The following is a 6,082-nucleotide window of genomic DNA, read 5'->3' on the forward strand; positions in this document are numbered from 1 at the left end:
GCTTAAAAATTAATTAATGACTTTGGTCATTAAAAATCTAAAAATTGTAAAAAAAAATAAAAATTTATAAAACGATCCAAATTTACGTTTATCTTATTTGCCATCATTTGCTGATTCCAAAAACATATAAATATGTTATATTCGGATTAAAAACAAGCTCTGAAAATTAAATATATGTGTGAGTTTAGAGGGAGCGGTTAGCGACAATAAACTCTATTTAAACGAGACAGATATGCGGGAAAGGGGGGGGGTGTAGAGGTAATGCAGGGGGAAGTGATAGCAAGTCCCGTGGGAACGAATGCGGGGAATGGAAGAGGGTTGGAGGGCAGGGGGTAGGTGATGAGTGAAGGAGAGCCATCTGGAATGAAACAATGGTAACCGATAAGGGGGAGTCCGAGAGAGAGCGAGTACCGAAGTCATTAGTAGCAGCGCGGCGGCCAGCAAGCAAGTTCAGCGACTTTTTCAGTCCTGCAAACCATGGAGTTCAATTTTACTTCTTGGGCAAAAAATCTGCCCCAACCTGTAATTGAGGTTCTGGAAAAAGAGGAGTTCACAAGCCTCAGTGCCTTGAAATATGCAGGAGAAAAGGACCTGGAAAGCCTTAAGTTAAAACGAGGCCACATAGTGGAATTAAAAGCGGCAGTGGCAGACCTGCAACAGAAGTACGGGGGAGGGCCGTTGCGTGCTGCCGACCAAGTGGCACCGCTCCAGGGTCTTCTTGGCAACATGGCCATACAGTCTGCTTCACCAGGTGAGACTTATTTACGAATTGTTGACTTCGTACCGGCTTCTATGGCGGTGGAGGAAGAGGTGACGCTCGGGGGAGGTGTCACGCTCAAGCTGGCCAACAAACCAAAGTTGGAGAAAGTATCCCCCTGCCACTGGATCGTGGCAAATGCTAAAATAATGGCAAAACTCATGAACACCGTGGACTTCGACCACGAAGCTTACCTCGGTTATACAGAGATGGTGGGCGAGCTCGGCGCAAGATTCTCCTGGCAGTCGGTGCTCCTTTATGATGATGAGTACAGGAAGCGCCAGTCTACCAGCGGGTTTGCTTGGGGAACCCCCAACCCCCACCTGTCCACAGTGATTCTCCGTGAGCGTGCCCAACAAGTTCCTGGCAACAAAAGCGGCAAGGCCACGACGGGAAGCGGCGGTATTCGACGACCTGTGGGACCCAGTGGGAAGGAGGTGTGCCTGCAGTACACAAACAAAGGCACATGCCCCTACGGGTCCCGCTGCAGGTTCGAACACGTGTGTGACACGTGTGGAAAGGAGCTCCCCGGCAAAGACCACCAGGCGACAGCAAACACCAATGCCTAGGATACAGCGCAGCGAACTGACAACACAACGGTAGGCCCCACCTATTCCAGCCCGTTCCCTCAATTAGATCCTCATAACTGTGCGTTTTTAGGAAATCATGCATCTATTAGTGCAAAATCTCAAATGTGGCACTCAGTGCTAGAGGGCGATTGTGACAGAGAATTTTTGTTAGACGGTATACAGCACGGTTTTCGTGTAACAGAAAAACATAAAACATGTGTGTTAGCGGCAGAACAAAGCAATCATAAATCAGCGTACGATCATCGCGACGTGGTAGAACAAGAACTGTTAGATCAAATAGCAAAAGGAAATTATATAGTGGCAAGTAAGAAGCCAACGGTGGTAAGCGCACTCGCCGCGATCCCCAAAGAAGATGGTAGCGTTAGGCTAATTCATGACGCCAGCAAACCAACAGGTAGGGCAATGAACGATTACTCCGTCCCTGAGTCGGTGAAGTTTCAAACAGTCTCTGATGCGTGCGCCTTAGCGAAGACAGATTATTGGTGTGCTAAAGTCGACTTGCAGTCCGCATATCGCTCAGTGTGCATCAGTCCGGATGATTATTGTGTAACGGGACTCAAGTGGCATTTCAAAGGAAAAAAGACACCGACTTATTTGTTTGACAGTCGACTTCCATTTGGTAGCAATGTTGGACCGTCACATTTTCATAGACTTTCACAGGCGATTCGCAGGTGCATGGCCAGGAGAGGCATGCCTGGTGTGTTAGCATATATAGATGATTTTCTTTTAGTAGCAGCAACAAAAGAGGAGTGCAACGACATGTTATTCTCTTTAATTAGATTATTGAGGGAACTAGGCTTCAACATTAGCTGGAAGAAGGTGGTGGGGCCCACCCAACGTATCACATTTCTTGGAGTCGACATCGACACGCGGAACAACACTCTGTCACTTGGAAGTGACAAACTGCAGCAACTGCGGCGGCGACTACTGCAATTTCAAGGAAAGAAGCGTGTCACGTTTCAATATATCACTTAAGGTGATTATGAACCGGTTAATTACTACTAATTAACTAACCACACCACGATCCACTCTCGCAGTCATACAATTAAATAGAGTCAACAAAAGTATAAGTTTCAGACGCCTGTTTATGTATAAACTCGCCACCTCCCTCGAGCCTTCACTCAAAATATGTTCCTTTTACGTTCTCAACACGTAAAAAACCCGTGGTCACTGACAAAATGCCAGTAGTATATAGAAAATTATAGTAACACGCTGAACCCGTGTAAATACAGTCAAAATGAGAATGTTCTGTTCAAAAAAAGCTCTAGTTCATGCAGGGGTCACACACCCCACGTTGTCACTACTCCAATGAAATCACAGATAAGAAAAAGACAACGGTGGTCAACGGGGTGCGTAAGACACGGTGCACTTAGCTTTCTTTCTGTATGCTGGTTAGCCGGTATGCTGGTTAGCCGGGTTGCTGGTTAGCCGGGTTGCTGGTTAGCCGGTTCGCTGGTTAGCCGGTCTGCTGGTTAGCCGGTCTGCTGGTTAGCCGGTTAGCGTAGCTTCCTCAGGTCCCAGCTCCAACGTCTGCAGCTAGCAGTGCCCCGTCAAAAGGCAGCCGTGCAGCGGTTACAGGAAACCGACAGAAACGAACGAAGGCTGCAAACAGAAAGCATCGGTGCACTAAACATGTCAGCTACCCCTCACCCACCACCTTAAAACATGTCATCTTTAAATACCTCATCGAGCACGTGGGCCTGCACAAAACGGACTTTTTACAACAACAAAACAGCCATTTTCCGTCCTTCTCTCCCTATCTGCAAAAACCATATACAGATTAGTATTTTAGCGTCACAGAGAGTAAATTATGCGCTAACCTGGAAAGAACAACAGAGAGTATTTCATTCCACAACACAGACTCATCAACAGCGTTAAATAATGATTTATTACCTCAAAAGCCTATGATTGTACTCTCAATGGAAGCAAAGTCCGCTTCCTCCCTGGAACAGCCTCTGTTCGTCAACAGTGACCAAAAACCTCCAGAACCCCTTGTCGAATCCTTATGCGAAAGCCATCGCCGACGAAGGAATGTTGACGACTTGTCCTCAGCAAAATATGTGGCAGTGTGAAGGAAATAACCGGTGGAAGCTCCCCTAGAGTGCCGAATACAATACTCGGTGAAAAACCATCATACTCTAGAAACTGTGTATTAGATCCTTCCCCTTCTGCCGCTGGGTGTCAAGTGTCTCGTGCTTGTGTCTCTCTCAGACAACCTAACCAATAACACGTGACTGACCTTGTCACAAAACCAGTCCAGCTATACACAATTCTGCCTCCCCAAGCAGAAAAAAGACACGAGAAACTCAATCCCTGAAAATCCCGTGTGCGCTGTCAGCGAAAAACCGTCAGCCCTATGACAGCAGAAACCTCCACTGTAAAACTCGTGCGCAGCAAACCCTCCGTGTTCATTGAGCACTGTCAGCAAACTCTGCTGTAGCCCAATATCACGTACAGGCGCTTTCTATCATAATCGACCAAGAACAGGCACTCCACTGAGTGACACTTTCTTGGTCTCTGTCACCCGATCGTGACAAAGCGCGCGACAAAAACTCAGCTTCAAAGCATCGCGGGTTCTCTTAATTGGGCCTGTCAAGCTGTCAGAGGAGGAAAATTCTTTCTGCGGCGGATACTGGACACAATCAAACCCCTACAGCAGCAGCGGCACAAAGCAAAGCTTTCTAGCGAATTCCAGAAAGATGTGCAATGGTGGCTTTCTTTTATGCATGTATTTAATGGAACAGTGTATTATTTCCACAATGCAAAACAGCATGTCCATGTGGACGCTTGTAATATTGCAGCAGGTGCCTTTTGGCAAGGCGACTGGCAGTACACCTACTTTGAAAAAGACATGCCGGCAGCGAATGATTTACACATAAACTTTAAAGAAGTATGTGCTGTGTTACAAGCTGTGACACGATGGGCACCGATGTGGTGCGGACAAGAAGTGATTGTGCATACTGATAGTACTGTGACAAAAGCGATTATCAATAAGGGCAGATCTACTAATCTGGGCCCGTATGCATGAACTAGAAGTAAGAAACACTGGAAGTAGAGGCCTCTTTTCGAAGTGGGAACTCCCGAAGTCAACTTTCTAACTGTTCACAATGCATGAACTGACTTGAACGCCAAAGTAGTGACAGCGAGAGTATTAAGGTCAAGGTCGGGGAAATTGGGGGAATCCCTACTAATACGCATGCGCACGTTTCTATCAACATGGCAGTCAACGAAAATGGCAACAGGCACGTGTGCCGCTCAAAAAGAAAGTAGACACAGAGGGGCGTTCTGCGCCTTTTTCAGATGGTGAAATTGCTGTACTCTTGACAGAAGTGTTTTACGAAAGAACGGTTATTCTGTCCAAATTTCAGAACAGTCTAACTGTTAAACATAAAGACGCTGTCTGGTCCAAAATTGCCAAAGAAGTGTCGCTCTCTCTCTCTCTCTCTCTCTCTCTCTCTCTCTCTCTCTCTCTCTCTCTCTCTCTCTCTCTCTCTCTCTCTCTTACGACACACGCACACACAGACAAACGTACACTCATGCACATACTGACACTATGACACAAGTGACACTGACGGCACACATAAACACACACACACTGCACACAAACACACACGCGCGCGCTCGCGCGCACACATATACACACACACACGCACCCATACACGCACGCACACAGTCACAAACAAATAACCACACACTCACTCTCTCTCACTTTCTCTCATTCTCTCTCAATCTACACTCATACACACACTGAAACTATGATGACACAAGTGACACGTCACACACACACACACACACACACACACACACACACACACACACATACACACACACACACACACACACACACACACACACACACACACACACATACACAAGCACACATACTCACCGTAGTGACACACATATACACACGCGCGTACAGTTGAAAGTCAAGACATGATATGATTTTTTCAAAGCATAGGAAGGTTTCTTTTGCAAATGAATAAAATTAACACAGAGGCAAAACCCGGTTTTTGCAGCCGGAATGCAATTGCGGAGGCTTAAAAAGGAAAAGATTAATAAAAAATATATAGCTCCCGGCGGAACTTGAACCCGGAGCAAATGAACGAGAGTCCGGAACCGTTACCACTGCACTATGTTACTCGTGTAGAATAGAGGCATGATGAAAAAAGGCATTCTGAGTTATTCAGTCGTGCTGGTTTGAAAGCTCGCCACCTTCGCCGAATGACTCGAGCACGTTTTTTTCGGTCAGTAACTGATCGAACTGTCGCTTTTGAGTCACTCTGTTTTAAGCATTTCACCTAAATTAAACAAGAATGTCACAGTCCGTGTCTATGGTGCAAGGTAGGAGACCGTCTCATTGTAGCCAAGTTACGACAGTTGCTCGATTGACGCATTTCACGTCTTCGATATTGTGTCTGAGATAATTTCCCAAAGAGCTGCCTTTAAAAACGGAATGTCCTGCAATTGTAGTATGCGCTGGAGGTTTCTTTTGGATGGGTAAGGACCCTTCAGATGCGATATCGTCGTATAATTATGTCAAGCGAGAGGCCCTTGACATTGGAAGTGGGAACTTCGAAAGCAAAGTTGCCAGCTACTCGGTATGCACGAGCTAAATTGAACGCCGAAGTAGTGGCTTCGAGAGTTCTGAGGTCAAGGTCGAGAAAATTGGGGGAATCCCAATTAGTGCGCATGCGTTTGTAAACGGTAGGCTTGGTGACCAGAAGAAACAAAT

At 46.4% G+C, this 6,082-nt stretch overlaps 1 protein-coding gene across 1 annotated transcript in view; it reads left to right on the plus strand.

Annotated features, from left to right (window-relative positions):
- The window catches only part of LOC138973921 (uncharacterized), a gene marked incomplete in the record, with an annotated part of 20,020 nt that overhangs the window by 10,462 nt on the left and 3,476 nt on the right, over nt 1–6,082 (plus strand).

This window comes from Littorina saxatilis, linkage group LG8 (genome assembly GCF_037325665.1).
Source record: "Littorina saxatilis isolate snail1 linkage group LG8, US_GU_Lsax_2.0, whole genome shotgun sequence".
Taxonomy (NCBI): domain Eukaryota; kingdom Metazoa; phylum Mollusca; class Gastropoda; order Littorinimorpha; family Littorinidae; genus Littorina; species Littorina saxatilis.